Raw genomic sequence first — 13,517 nt, 5'->3', positions numbered from 1 at the left:
CTAGCTGTGGTGAAATGAGATCCTTGGTGTTTTGTAGCAAGCCAGCACAATAAGCACCATAGCATGAGGATTCCCTGCTTTTCGGGGATTAAGGGAGCCCATATCCCAGCGGAAATGCAGCTGCTGGAGTGGGTCGCACGAGCACAACTTTGGACCGGGGTAAAAGCAAACCGAGCCAGCCAGGAGTCGAACCTAGAATCTTCTGATCCGTAGTCAGACGCGTTATCCATTGCGCCACTGGCCCACGGGAGGAGTGACATTCTACATACATGTGCTTTCTCAGCCAACACGGGCCAGGAGGAAAGGCCTTGCAGTGAGGCGATAGTTGCAAAACCAACTGCCGTGACCCGGATTCGAACCGGGGTTGCTGCGGCCACAACGCAGAGTACTAACCACTATACGATCACGGCGCGCCAGACTTCCGGTAAAGCAATGCCGTCCTTCCAGCTGGAAGTCAGACGCTGCTGGATGTACCGTGGGAAGTACTGGCAAATCGCTTCGCCCGCGTGCACTGGGGAAACTTCATTTTCCATGTAGTCTTCAATGCATTTGCAACACTCAAAACTAGGAAATGGTTCTAATTACATGCAAACGTCCACCAAAACTCGCACAAGGTCTTGCAACATGCTTCGTCCTTTGTGGGACAGATGACTCAAATATTACAGTCCATTAATTCTCTTTACTTATAAGATGAGCTAATTGATTTCTTTAATATGTCTTCTTGGTTTGCCTCATTAAGGAGGAAAAATCATGGAAAGGAATGAAGTAAAAATCCACTCTGGAATTCACTTTCCACACACACAGAGTGAATGAAAAAGGCACAGATGGGGTCGTCTCGACTGACGAACACACTTTAATACAACCTTTACTAAACAATACAAAGTTGTTTGAATTTTCTTCACATCGCAATCTGGCCAATGAATCGTACTAATGGCAACGGTTACGGAGAGCATTTTCAGATTCTGTTAGGGAATTTGTCACACGCTATCCGTCTGTCTGTTGCTAACTAAGATGCTTGCAGAAATTTTTTTAGCTTTGAGCATTTGCCCGAGAACAGCTCCTCTTTGGGACCGGCAGGTCGCTGTGTGGGAAAATCGGCAGGAACGCAGACCCAATATAGCCTGATAAATGGTTCAGTTCTCCGGAAAGGCACAACAGCAAACCACCCGGCCTGAGGAAGCCCACCATGGCAGTCGGCTACCTGGTTCTGCCTGAAGGGGAATTTGGTACATGAATGAGCCGCAAAAGCCAGGTTAATTTTAGATGGGGAGAGACGACAAAGCAACATTCCCATACCGGGAGTTGAACCCGGGCCACCTGGGTGAAAACCAGGAATCCTGACCGCTAGACCATATGGGACGACCGGGGAAGGAAAACGCCACCCTGGGAGGGTTGCGTCCCTTGGGCAGACCACAGGAATTTTCCAGGTGAGCAGCTGCCAAAGTTTTGAGTCGCGCTGGTAAGAATCTGAGCTCTGTTGTGGTCAACAAGTGGTATTGACAAGAACATTGCACGGGATCAAAGAGAGCCACGCGAGCTTCAAGCCACACATAGACTCTTTGGATCCGTGTTGTGTTGTGCTGCTGGCACACCTCTAGCTGTGGTGAAATGAGATCCTTGGTGTTTTGTAGCAAGCCAGCACAAAAGGCACCATAGCATGAGGATTCCCTGCTTTTCGGGGATTAAGGGAGCCCATATCCCAGCGGAAATGCAGCTGCTGGAGTGGGTCGCACGAGCACAACTTTGGACCGGGGTAAAAGCAAACCGAGCCAGCCAGGAGTCGAACCTAGAATCTTCTGATCCGTAGTCAGACGCGTTATCCATTGCGCCACTGGCCCACGGGAGAAGTGACATTCTACATACATGTGCTTTCTCAGCCAACACGGGCCAGGAGGAAAGGCCTTGCAGTGAGGCGATAGTTGCAAAACCAACTGCCGTGACCAGGATTCGAACCGGGGTTGCTGCGGCCACAACGCAGAGTACTAACCACTATACGATCACGGCGCGCCAGACTTCCGGTAAAGCAATGGCATCCTTCCAGCTGGAAGTCCCGCGTGCACTGGGAAAACTTCATTTTCCATGTAGTCTTCAATGCATTTGCAACACTCAAAACTAGGAAATGGTTCTAATTACATGCAAACGTCCACCAAAACTCGCACAAGGTCTTGCAACATGCTTCGTCCTTTGTGGGACAGATGACTCAAATATAACAGTCCATTAATTCTCTTTACTTATAAGATGAGCTAATTGATTTCTTTAATATGTCTTCTTGGTTTGCCTCATTAAGGAGGAAAAATCATGGAAAGGAATGAAGTAAAAATCCACTCTGGAATTCACTTTCCACACACACAGAGTGAATGAAAAAGGCACAGATGGGGTCGTCTCGACTGACGAACACACTTTAATACAACCTTTACTAAACAATACAAAGTTGTTTGAATTTTCTTCACATCGCAATCTGGCCAATGAATCGTACTAATGGCAACGGTTACGGAGAGCATTTTCAGATTCTGTTAGGGAATTTGTCACACGCTATCCGTCTGTCTGTTGCTAACTAAGATGCTTGCAGAAATTTTTTTAGCTTTGAGCATTTGCCCGAGAACAGCTCCTCTTTGGGACCGGCAGGTCGCTGTGTGGGAAAATCGGCAGGAACGCAGACCCAATATAGCCTGATAAATGGTTCAGTTCTCCGGAAAGGCACAACAGCAAACCACCCGGCCTGAGGAAGCCCACCATGGCAGTCGGCTACCTGGTTCTGCCTGAAGGGGAATTTGGTACATGAATGAGCCGCAAAAGCCAGGTTAATTTTAGATGGGGAGAGACGACAAAGCAACATTCCCATACCGGGAGTTGAACCCGGGCCGCCTGGGTGAAAACCAGGAATCCTGACCGCTAGACCATATGGGACGACCGGGGAAGGAAAACGCCACCCTGGGAGGGTTGCGTCCCTTGGGCAGACCACAGGAATTTTCCAGGTGAGCAGCTGCCAAAGTTTTGAGTCGCGCTGGTAAGAATCTGAGCTCTGTTGTGGTCAACAAGTGGTATTGACAAGAACATTGCACGGGATCAAAGAGAGCCACGCGAGCTTCAAGCCACACATAGACTCTTTGGATCCGTGTTGTGTTGTGCTGCTGGCACACCTCTAGCTGTGGTGAAATGAGATCCTTGGTGTTTTGTAGCAAGCCAGCACAATAAGCACCATAGCATGAGGATTCCCTGCTTTTCGGGGATTAAGGGAGCCCATATCCCAGCGGAAATGCAGCTGCTGGAGTGGGTCGCACGAGCACAACTTTGGACCGGGGTAAAAGCAAACCGAGCCAGCCAGGAGTCGAACCTAGAATCTTCTGATCCGTAGTCAGACGCGTTATCCATTGCGCCACTGGCCCACGGGAGGAGTGACATTCTACATACATGTGCTTTCTCAGCCAACACGGGCCAGGAGGAAAGGCCTTGCAGTGAGGCGATAGTTGCAAAACCAACTGCCGTGACCCGGATTCGAACCGGGGTTGCTGCGACCACAACGCAGAGTACTAACCACTATACGATCACGGCGCGCCAGACTTCGGGTAAAGCAATGGCATCCTTTCAGCTGGAAGTCAGACGCTGCTGGATGTACCGTCGGAAGTACTGGCAAATCGCTTCGCCCGCGTGCACTGGGAAAACTTCATTTTCCATGTAGTCTTCAATGCATTTGCAACACTCAAAACTAGGAAATGGTTCTAATTACATGCAAACGTCCACCAAAACTCGCACAAGGTCTTGCAACATGCTTCGTCCTTTGTGGGACAGATGACTCAAATATTACAGTCCATTAATTCTCTTTACTTATAAGATGAGCTAATTGATTTCTTTAATATGTCTTCTTGGTTTGCCTCATTAAGGAGGAAAAATCATGGAAAGGAATGAAGTAAAAATCCACTCTGGAATTCACTTTCCACACACACAGAGTGAATGAAAAAGGCACAGATGGGGTCGTCTCGACTGACGAACACACTTTAATACAACCTTTACTAAACAATACAAAGTTGTTTGAATTTTCTTCACATCGCAATCTGGCCAATGAATCGTACTAATGGCAACGGTTACGGAGAGCATTTTCAGATTCTGTTAGGGAATTTGTCACACGCTATCCGTCTGTCTGTTGCTAACTAAGATGCTTGCAGAAATTTTTTTAGCTTTGAGCATTTGCCCGAGAACAGCTCCTCTTTGGGACCGGCAGGTCGCTGTGTGGGAAAATCGGCAGGAACGCAGACCCAATATAGCCTGATAAATGGTTCAGTTCTCCGGAAAGGCACAACAGCAAACCACCCGGCCTGAGGAAGCCCACCATGGCAGTCGGCTACCTGGTTCTGCCTGAAGGGGAATTTGGTACATGAATGAGCCGCAAAAGCCAGGTTAATTTTAGATGGGAGAGACGACAAAGCAACATTCCCATACCGGGAGTTGAACCCGGGCCGCCTGGGTGAAAACCAGGAATCCTGACCGCTAGACCATATGGGACGACCGGGGAAGGAAAACGCCACCCTGGGAGGGTTGCGTCCCTTGGGCAGCCCACAGGAATTTTCCAGGTGAGCAGCTGCCAAAGTTTTGAGTCGCGCTGGTAAGAATCTGAGCTCTGTTGTGGTCAACAAGTGGTATTGAAAAGAACATTGCACGGGATCAAAGAGAGCCACGCGAGCTTCAAGCCACACATAGACTCTTTGGATCCGTGTTGTGTTGTGCTGCTGGCACACCTCTAGCTGTGGTGAAATGAGATCCTTGGTGTTTTGTAGCAAGCCAGCACAATAAGCACCATAGCATGAGGATTCCCTGCTTTTCGAGGATTAAGGGAGCCCATATCCCAGCGGAAATGCAGCTGCTGGAGTGGGTCGCACGAGCACAACTTTGGACCGGGGTAAAAGCAAACCGAGCCAGCCAGGAGTCGAACCTAGAATCTTCTGATCCGTAGTCAGACGCGTTATCCATTGCGCCACTGGCCCACGGGAGGAGTGACATTCTACATACATGTGCTTTCTCAGCCAACACGGGCCAGGAGGAAAGGCCTTGCAGTGAGGCGATAGTTGCAAAACCAACTGCCGTGACCCGGATTCGAACCGGGGTTGCTGCGGCCACAACGCAGAGTACTAACCACTATACGATCACGGCGCGCCAGACTTCGGTAAAGCAATGGCATCCTTTCAGCTGGAAGTCAGACGCTGCTGGATGTACCGTGGGAAGTACTGGCAAATCGCTTCGCCCGCGTGCACTGGGAAAACTTCATTTTCCATGTAGTCTTCAATGCATTTGCAACACTCAAAACTAGGAAATGGTTCTAATTACATGCAAACGTCCACCAAAACTCGCACAAGGTCTTGCAACATGCTTCGTCCTTTGTGGGACAGATGACTCAAATATTACAGTCCATTAATTCTCTTTACTTATAAGATGAGCTAATTGATTTCTTTAATATGTCTTCTTGGTTTGCCTCATTAAGGAGGAAAAATCATGGAAAGGAATGAAGTAAAAATCCACTCTGGAATTCACTTTCCACACACACAGAGTGAATGAAAAAGGCACAGATGGGGTCGTCTCGACTGACGAACAAACTTTAATACAACCTTTACTAAACAATACAATGTTGTTTGAATTTTCTTCACATCGCAATCTGGCCAATGAATCGTACTAATGGCAACGGTTACGGAGAGCATTTTCAGATTCTGTTAGGGAATTTGTCACACGCTATCCGTCTGTCTGTTGCTAACTAAGATGCTTGCAGAAATCTTTTTAGCTTTGAGCATTTGCCCGAGAACAGCTCCTCTTTGGGACCGGCAGGTCGCTGTGTGGGAAAATCGTCAGGAACGCAGACCCAATATAGCCTGATAAATGGTTCAGTTCTCCGGAAAGGCACAACAGCAAACCACCCGGCCTGAGGAAGCCCACCATGGCAGTCGCCTACCTGGTTCTGCCTGAAGGGGAATTTGGTACATGAATGAGCCGCAAAAGCCAGGTTAATTTTAGATGGGGAGAGACGACAAAGCAACATTCCCATACCGGGAGTTAACCCGGCCCGCCTGGGTGAAAACCAGGAATCCTGACCGCTAGACCATATGGGACGACCCAGGGAAGGAAAACGCCACCCTGGGAGGGTTGCGTCCCTTGGGCAGACCACAGGAATTTTCCAGGTGAGCAGCTGCCAAAGTTTTGATTTGCGCTGATAAGAATCTGAGCTCTGTTGTGGTAAACAAGTGGTATTGACAAGAACATTGCACGGGATCAAAGAGAGCCACGCGAGCTTCAAGCCGCACATAGACTCTTTGGATCCGTGTTGTGTTGTGCTGCTGGCACACCTCTAGCTGTGGTGAAATGAGATCCTTGGTGTTTTGTAGCAAGCCAGCACAATAAGCACCATAGCATGAGGATTCCCTGCTTTTCGGGGATTAAGGGAGCCCATATCCCAGCGGAAATGCAGCTGCTGGAGTGGGTCGCACGAGCACAACTTTGGACCGGGGTAAAAGCAAACCGAGCCAGCCAGGAGTCGAACCTAGAATCTTCTGATCCGTAGTCAGACGCGTTATCCATTGCGCCACTGGCCCACGGGAGGAGTGACATTCTACATACATGTGCTTTCTCAGCCAACACGGGCCAGGAGGAAAGGCCTTGCAGTGAGGCGATAGTTGCAAAACCAACTGCCGTGACCCGGATTCGAACCGGGGTTGCTGCGACCACAACGCAGAGTACTAACCACTATACGATCACGGCGCGCCAGACTTCGGGTAAAGCAATGGCATCCTTTCAGCTGGAAGTCAGACGCTGCTGGATGTACCGTCGGAAGTACTGGCAAATCGCTTCGCCCGCGTGCACTGGGAAAACTTCATTTTCCATGTAGTCTTCAATGCATTTGCAACACTCAAAACTAGGAAATGGTTCTAATTACATGCAAACGTCCACCAAAACTCGCACAAGGTCTTGCAACATGCTTCGTCCTTTGTGGGACAGATGACTCAAATATTACAGTCCATTAATTCTCTTTACTTATAAGATGAGCTAATTGATTTCTTTAATATGTCTTTTTGGTTTGCCTAATTAAGGAGGAAAAATAATGGAAAGGAATGAAGTAAAAATCCACTCTGGAATTCACTTTCCACACACACAGAGTGAATGAAAAAGGCACAGATGGGGTCGTCTCGACTGACGAACACACTTTAATACAACCTTTACTAAACAATACAAAGTTGTTTGAATTTTCTTCACATCGCAATCTGGCCAATGAATCGTACTAATGGCAATGGTTACGGAGAGCATTTTCAGATTCTGTTAGGGAATTTGTCACACGCTATCCGTCTGTCTGTTGCTAACTAAGATGCTTGCAGAAATTTTTTTAGCTTTGAGCATTTGCCCGAGAACAGCTCCTCTTTGGGACCGGCAGGTCGCTGTGTGGGAAAATCGGCAGGAACGCAGACCCAATATAGCCTGATAAATGGTTCAGTTCTCCGGAAAGGCACAACAGCAAACCACCCGGCCTGAGGAAGCCCACCATGGCAGTCGGCTACCTGGTTCTGCCTGAAGGGGAATTTGGTACATGAATGAGCCGCAAAAGCCAGGTTAATTTTAGATGGGAGAGACGACAAAGCAACATTCCCATACCGGGAGTTGAACCCGGGCCGCCTGGGTGAAAACCAGGAATCCTGACCGCTAGACCATATGGGACGACCAGGGAAGGAAAACGCCACCCTGGGAGGGTTGCGTCCCTTGGGCAGCCCACAGGAATTTTCCAGGTGAGCAGCTGCCAAAGTTTTGAGTCGCGCTGGTAAGAATCTGAGCTCTGTTGTGGTCAACAAGTGGTATTGAAAAGAACATTGCACGGGATCAAAGAGAGCCACGCGAGCTTCAAGCCACACATAGACTCTTTGGATCCGTGTTGTGTTGTGCTGCTGGCACACCTCTAGCTGTGGTGAAATGAGATCCTTGGTGTTTTGTAGCAAGCCAGCACAATAAGCACCATAGCATGAGGATTCCCTGCTTTTCGGGGATTAAGGGAGCCCATATCCCAGCGGAAATGCAGCTGCTGGAGTGGGTCGCACGAGCACAACTTTGGACCGGGGTAAAAGCACACCGAGCCAGCCAGGAGTCGAACCTAGAATCTTCTGATCCGTAGTTAGACGCGTTATCCATTGCGCCACTGGCCCACGGGAGGAGTGACATTCTACATACATGTGCTTTCTCAGCCAACACGGGCCAGGAGGAAAGGCCTTGCAGTGAGGCGATAGTTGCAAAACCAACTGCCGTGACCCGGATTCGAACCGGGGTTGCTGCGGCCACAACGCAGAGTACTAACCACTATACGATCACGGCGCGCCAGACTTCCGGTAAAGCAATGCCGTCCTTCCAGCTGGAAGTCAGACGCTGCTGGATGTACCGTGGGAAGTACTGGCAAATCGCTTCGCCCGCGTGCACTGGGGAAACTTCATTTTCCATGTAGTCTTCAATGCATTTGCAACACTCAAAACTAGGAAATGGTTCTAATTACATGCAAACGTCCACCAAAACTCGCACAAGGTCTTGCAACATGCTTCGTCCTTTGTGGGACAGATGACTCAAATATTACAGTCCATTAATTCTCTTTACTTATAAGATGAGCTAATTGATTTCTTTAATATGTCTTTTTGGTTTGCCTAATTAAGGAGGAAAAATAATGGAAAGGAATGAAGTAAAAATCCACTCTGGAATTCACTTTCCACACACACAGAGTGAATGAAAAAGGCACAGATGGGGTCGTCTCGACTGACGAACACACTTTAATACAACCTTTACTAAACAATACAAAGTTGTTTGAATTTTCTTCACATCGCAATCTGGCCAATGAATCGTACTAATAGCAACGGTTACGGAGAGCATTTTCAGATTCTGTTAGGGAATTTGTCACACGCTATCCGTCTGTCTGTTGCTAACTAAGATGCTTGCAGAAATTTTTTTAGCTTTGAGCATTTGCCCGAGAACAGCTCCTCTTTGGGACCGGCAGGTCGCTGTGTGGGAAAATCGGCAGGAACGCAGACCCAATATAGCCTGATAAATGGTTCAGTTCTCCGGAAAGGCACAACAGCAAACCACCCGGCCTGAGGAAGCCCACCATGGCAGTCGGCTACCTGGTTCTGCCTGAAGGGGAATTTGGTACATGAATGAGCCGCAAAAGCCAGGTTAATTTTAGATGGGAGAGACGACAAAGCAACATTCCCATACCGGGAGTTGAACCCGGGCCGCCTGGGTGAAAACCAGGAATCCTGACCGCTAGACCATATGGGACGACCAGGGAAGGAAAACGCCACCCTGGGAGGGTTGCGTCCCTTGGGCAGCCCACAGGAATTTTCCAGGTGAGCAGCTGCCAAAGTTTTGAGTCGCGCTGGTAAGAATCTGAGCTCTGTTGTGGTCAACAAGTGGTATTGAAAAGAACATTGCACGGGATCAAAGAGAGCCACGCGAGCTTCAAGCCACACATAGACTCTTTGGATCCGTGTTGTGTTGTGCTGCTGGCACACCTCTAGCTGTGGTGAAATGAGATCCTTGGTGTTTTGTAGCAAGCCAGCACAATAAGCACCATAGCATGAGGATTCCCTGCTTTTCGGGGATTAAGGGAGCCCATATCCCAGCGGAAATGCAGCTGCTGGAGTGGGTCGCACGAGCACAACTTTGGACCGGGGTAAAAGCACACCGAGCCAGCCAGGAGTCGAACCTAGAATCTTCTGATCCGTAGTTAGACGCGTTATCCATTGCGCCACTGGCCCACGGGAGGAGTGACATTCTACATACATGTGCTTTCTCAGCCAACACGGGCCAGGAGGAAAGGCCTTGCAGTGAGGCGATAGTTGCAAAACCAACTGCCGTGACCCGGATTCGAACCGGGGTTGCTGCGGCCACAACGCAGAGTACTAACCACTATACGATCACGGCGCGCCAGACTTCCGGTAAAGCAATGCCGTCCTTCCAGCTGGAAGTCAGACGCTGCTGGATGTACCGTGGGAAGTACTGGCAAATCGCTTCGCCCGCGTGCACTGGGGAAACTTCATTTTCCATGTAGTCTTCAATGCATTTGCAACACTCAAAACTAGGAAATGGTTCTAATTACATGCAAACGTCCACCAAAACTCGCACAAGGTCTTGCAACATGCTTCGTCCTTTGTGGGACAGATGACTCAAATATTACAGTCCATTAATTCTCTTTACTTATAAGATGAGCTAATTGATTTCTTTAATATGTCTTTTTGGTTTGCCTAATTAAGGAGGAAAAATAATGGAAAGGAATGAAGTAAAAATCCACTCTGGAATTCACTTTCCACACACACAGAGTGAATGAAAAAGGCACAGATGGGGTCGTCTCGACTGACGAACACACTTTAATACAACCTTTACTAAACAATACAATGTTGTTTGAATTTTCTTCACATCGCAATCTGGCCAATGAATCGTACTAATAGCAACGGTTACGGAGAGCATTTTCAGATTCTGTTAGGGAATTTGTCACACGCTATCCGTCTGTCTGTTGCTAACTAAGATGCTTGCAGAAATTTTTTTAGCTTTGAGCATTTGCCCGAGAACAGCTCCTCTTTGGGACCGGCAGGTCGCTGTGTGGGAAAATCGGCAGGAACGCAGACCCAATATAGCCTGATAAATGGTTCAGTTCTCCGGAAAGGCACAACAGCAAACCACCCGGCCTGAGGAAGCCCACCATGGCAGTCGGCTACCTGGTTCTGCCTGAAGGGGAATTTGGTACATGAATGAGCCGCAAAAGCCAGGTTAATTTTAGATGGGGAGAGACGACAAAGCAACATTCCCATACCGGGAGTTGAACCCGGGCCACCTGGGTGAAAACCAGGAATCCTGACCGCTAGACCATATGGGACGACCGGGGAAGGAAAACGCCACCCTGGGAGGGTTGCGTCCCTTGGGCAGACCACAGGAATTTTCCAGGTGAGCAGCTGCCAAAGTTTTGAGTCGCGCTGGTAAGAATCTGAGCTCTGTTGTGGTCAACAAGTGGTATTGACAAGAACATTGCACGGGATCAAAGAGAGCCACGCGAGCTTCAAGCCACACATAGACTCTTTGGATCCGTGTTGTGTTGTGCTGCTGGCACACCTCTAGCTGTGGTGAAATGAGATCCTTGGTGTTTTGTAGCAAGCCAGCACAAAAGGCACCATAGCATGAGGATTCCCTGCTTTTCGGGGATTAAGGGAGCCCATATCCCAGCGGAAATGCAGCTGCTGGAGTGGGTCGCACGAGCACAACTTTGGACCGGGGTAAAAGCAAACCGAGCCAGCCAGGAGTCGAACCTAGAATCTTCTGATCCGTAGTCAGACGCGTTATCCATTGCGCCACTGGCCCACGGGAGAAGTGACATTCTACATACATGTGCTTTCTCAGCCAACACGGGCCAGGAGGAAAGGCCTTGCAGTGAGGCGATAGTTGCAAAACCAACTGCCGTGACCAGGATTCGAACCGGGGTTGCTGCGGCCACAACGCAGAGTACTAACCACTATACGATCACGGCGCGCCAGACTTCCGGTAAAGCAATGGCATCCTTCCAGCTGGAAGTCCCGCGTGCACTGGGAAAACTTCATTTTCCATGTAGTCTTCAATGCATTTGCAACACTCAAAACTAGGAAATGGTTCTAATTACATGCAAACGTCCACCAAAACTCGCACAAGGTCTTGCAACATGCTTCGTCCTTTGTGGGACAGATGACTCAAATATTACAGTCCATTAATTCTCTTTACTTATAAGATGAGCTAATTGATTTCTTTAATATGTCTTCTTGGTTTGCCTCATTAAGGAGGAAAAATCATGGAAAGGAATGAAGTAAAAATCCACTCTGGAATTCACTTTCCACACACACAGAGTGAATGAAAAAGGCACAGATGGGGTCGTCTCGACTGACGAACACACTTTAATACAACCTTTACTAAACAATACAAAGTTGTTTGAATTTTCTTCACATCGCAATCTGGCCAATGAATCGTACTAATGGCAACGGTTACGGAGAGCATTTTCAGATTCTGTTAGGGAATTTGTCACACGCTATCCGTCTGTCTGTTGCTAACTAAGATGCTTGCAGAAATTTTTTTAGCTTTGAGCATTTGCCCGAGAACAGCTCCTCTTTGGGACCGGCAGGTCGCTGTGTGGGAAAATCGGCAGGAACGCAGACCCAATATAGCCTGATAAATGGTTCAGTTCTCCGGAAAGGCACAACAGCAAACCACCCGGCCTGAGGAAGCCCACCATGGCAGTCGGCTACCTGGTTCTGCCTGAAGGGGAATTTGGTACATGAATGAGCCGCAAAAGCCAGGTTAATTTTAGATGGGGAGAGACGACAAAGCAACATTCCCATACCGGGAGTTGAACCCGGGCCGCCTGGGTGAAAACCAGGAATCCTGACCGCTAGACCATATGGGACGACCGGGGAAGGAAAACGCCACCCTGGGAGGGTTGCGTCCCTTGGGCAGACCACAGGAATTTTCCAGGTGAGCAGCTGCCAAAGTTTTGAGTCGCGCTGGTAAGAATCTGAGCTCTGTTGTGGTCAACAAGTGGTATTGACAAGAACATTGCACGGGATCAAAGAGAGCCACGCGAGCTTCAAGCCACACATAGACTCTTTGGATCCGTGTTGTGTTGTGCTGCTGGCACACCTCTAGCTGTGGTGAAATGAGATCCTTGGTGTTTTGTAGCAAGCCAGCACAATAAGCACCATAGCATGAGGATTCCCTGCTTTTCGGGGATTAAGGGAGCCCATATCCCAGCGGAAATGCAGCTGCTGGAGTGGGTCGCACGAGCACAACTTTGGACCGGGGTAAAAGCAAACCGAGCCAGCCAGGAGTCGAACCTAGAATCTTCTGATCCGTAGTCAGACGCGTTATCCATTGGCCAATGAATCGTACTAATGGCAATGGTTACGGAGAGCATTTTCAGATTCTGTTAGGGAATTTGTCACACGCTATCCGTCTGTCTGTTGCTAACTAAGATGCTTGCAGAAATTTTTTTAGCTTTGAGCATTTGCCCGAGAACAGCTCCTCTTTGGGACCGGCAGGTCGCTGTGTGGGAAAATCGGCAGGAACGCAGACCCAATATAGCCTGATAAATGGTTCAGTTCTCCGGAAAGGCACAACAGCAAACCACCCGGCCTGAGGAAGCCCACCATGGCAGTCGGCTACCTGGTTCTGCCTGAAGGGGAATTTGGTACATGAATGAGCCGCAAAAGCCAGGTTAATTTTAGATGGGAGAGACGACAAAGCAACATTCCCATACCGGGAGTTGAACCCGGGCCGCCTGGGTGAAAACCAGGAATCCTGACCGCTAGACCATATGGGACGACCGGGGAAGGAAAACGCCACCCTGGGAGGGTTGCGTCCCTTGGGCAGCCCACAGGAATTTTCCAGGTGAGCAGCTGCCAAAGTTTTGAGTCGCGCTGGTAAGAATCTGAGCTCTGTTGTGGTCAACAAGTGGTATTGAAAAGAACATTGCACGGGATCAAAGAGAGCCACGCGAGCTTCAA

The 13,517-nt window shown here is 48.9% G+C and overlaps 22 non-coding genes across 22 annotated transcripts; all 22 read right to left on the bottom strand.

Moving 5' to 3' along the window:
- Window positions 1-171: 171 nt before the first annotated feature.
- trnar-acg (transfer RNA arginine (anticodon ACG)) lies at window positions 172-244 on the bottom strand. Its single transcript has one exon. It is a non-coding gene; the product is annotated as a tRNA-Arg (tRNA).
- Window positions 245-338: 94 nt separating this feature from the next.
- On the bottom strand, window positions 339-410 carry trnah-gug (transfer RNA histidin (anticodon GUG)). The gene has a single exon. It is a non-coding gene; the product is annotated as a tRNA-His (tRNA).
- An 877-nt stretch (window positions 411-1,287) lies between these two features.
- On the bottom strand, window positions 1,288-1,359 carry trnae-uuc (transfer RNA glutamic acid (anticodon UUC)). The gene has a single exon. It is a non-coding gene; the product is annotated as a tRNA-Glu (tRNA).
- A 406-nt stretch (window positions 1,360-1,765) lies between these two features.
- On the bottom strand, window positions 1,766-1,838 carry trnar-acg (transfer RNA arginine (anticodon ACG)). Its single transcript has one exon. It is a non-coding gene; the product is annotated as a tRNA-Arg (tRNA).
- Window positions 1,839-2,835: 997 nt separating this feature from the next.
- On the bottom strand, window positions 2,836-2,907 carry trnae-uuc (transfer RNA glutamic acid (anticodon UUC)). The gene has a single exon. It is a non-coding gene; the product is annotated as a tRNA-Glu (tRNA).
- Window positions 2,908-3,313: 406 nt separating this feature from the next.
- Window positions 3,314-3,386, bottom strand: trnar-acg (transfer RNA arginine (anticodon ACG)). The gene has a single exon. It is a non-coding gene; the product is annotated as a tRNA-Arg (tRNA).
- Window positions 3,387-3,480: 94 nt separating this feature from the next.
- trnah-gug (transfer RNA histidin (anticodon GUG)) lies at window positions 3,481-3,552 on the bottom strand. Its single transcript has one exon. It is a non-coding gene; the product is annotated as a tRNA-His (tRNA).
- An 876-nt stretch (window positions 3,553-4,428) lies between these two features.
- On the bottom strand, window positions 4,429-4,500 carry trnae-uuc (transfer RNA glutamic acid (anticodon UUC)). The gene has a single exon. It is a non-coding gene; the product is annotated as a tRNA-Glu (tRNA).
- Window positions 4,501-4,906: 406 nt separating this feature from the next.
- On the bottom strand, window positions 4,907-4,979 carry trnar-acg (transfer RNA arginine (anticodon ACG)). The gene has a single exon. It is a non-coding gene; the product is annotated as a tRNA-Arg (tRNA).
- Window positions 4,980-5,073: 94 nt separating this feature from the next.
- trnah-gug (transfer RNA histidin (anticodon GUG)) lies at window positions 5,074-5,145 on the bottom strand. Its single transcript has one exon. It is a non-coding gene; the product is annotated as a tRNA-His (tRNA).
- Window positions 5,146-6,499: 1,354 nt separating this feature from the next.
- Window positions 6,500-6,572, bottom strand: trnar-acg (transfer RNA arginine (anticodon ACG)). The gene has a single exon. It is a non-coding gene; the product is annotated as a tRNA-Arg (tRNA).
- Window positions 6,573-6,666: 94 nt separating this feature from the next.
- trnah-gug (transfer RNA histidin (anticodon GUG)) lies at window positions 6,667-6,738 on the bottom strand. Its single transcript has one exon. It is a non-coding gene; the product is annotated as a tRNA-His (tRNA).
- An 876-nt stretch (window positions 6,739-7,614) lies between these two features.
- trnae-uuc (transfer RNA glutamic acid (anticodon UUC)) lies at window positions 7,615-7,686 on the bottom strand. The gene has a single exon. It is a non-coding gene; the product is annotated as a tRNA-Glu (tRNA).
- Window positions 7,687-8,092: 406 nt separating this feature from the next.
- On the bottom strand, window positions 8,093-8,165 carry trnar-acg (transfer RNA arginine (anticodon ACG)). The gene has a single exon. It is a non-coding gene; the product is annotated as a tRNA-Arg (tRNA).
- A 94-nt stretch (window positions 8,166-8,259) lies between these two features.
- Window positions 8,260-8,331, bottom strand: trnah-gug (transfer RNA histidin (anticodon GUG)). The gene has a single exon. It is a non-coding gene; the product is annotated as a tRNA-His (tRNA).
- Window positions 8,332-9,207: 876 nt separating this feature from the next.
- trnae-uuc (transfer RNA glutamic acid (anticodon UUC)) lies at window positions 9,208-9,279 on the bottom strand. The gene has a single exon. It is a non-coding gene; the product is annotated as a tRNA-Glu (tRNA).
- Window positions 9,280-9,685: 406 nt separating this feature from the next.
- On the bottom strand, window positions 9,686-9,758 carry trnar-acg (transfer RNA arginine (anticodon ACG)). Its single transcript has one exon. It is a non-coding gene; the product is annotated as a tRNA-Arg (tRNA).
- Window positions 9,759-9,852: 94 nt separating this feature from the next.
- On the bottom strand, window positions 9,853-9,924 carry trnah-gug (transfer RNA histidin (anticodon GUG)). Its single transcript has one exon. It is a non-coding gene; the product is annotated as a tRNA-His (tRNA).
- An 877-nt stretch (window positions 9,925-10,801) lies between these two features.
- Window positions 10,802-10,873, bottom strand: trnae-uuc (transfer RNA glutamic acid (anticodon UUC)). Its single transcript has one exon. It is a non-coding gene; the product is annotated as a tRNA-Glu (tRNA).
- Window positions 10,874-11,279: 406 nt separating this feature from the next.
- On the bottom strand, window positions 11,280-11,352 carry trnar-acg (transfer RNA arginine (anticodon ACG)). Its single transcript has one exon. It is a non-coding gene; the product is annotated as a tRNA-Arg (tRNA).
- Window positions 11,353-12,349: 997 nt separating this feature from the next.
- On the bottom strand, window positions 12,350-12,421 carry trnae-uuc (transfer RNA glutamic acid (anticodon UUC)). Its single transcript has one exon. It is a non-coding gene; the product is annotated as a tRNA-Glu (tRNA).
- Window positions 12,422-13,261: 840 nt separating this feature from the next.
- Window positions 13,262-13,333, bottom strand: trnae-uuc (transfer RNA glutamic acid (anticodon UUC)). Its single transcript has one exon. It is a non-coding gene; the product is annotated as a tRNA-Glu (tRNA).
- Between the last annotated feature and the right edge of the window lie 184 nt (window positions 13,334-13,517).

This window comes from Clarias gariepinus, chromosome 13, assembly GCF_024256425.1.
Source record: "Clarias gariepinus isolate MV-2021 ecotype Netherlands chromosome 13, CGAR_prim_01v2, whole genome shotgun sequence".
Classification (NCBI taxonomy): Eukaryota; Metazoa; Chordata; class Actinopteri; order Siluriformes; family Clariidae; genus Clarias; species Clarias gariepinus.
This window is presented reverse-complemented; position numbering and strand designations above follow the sequence as displayed.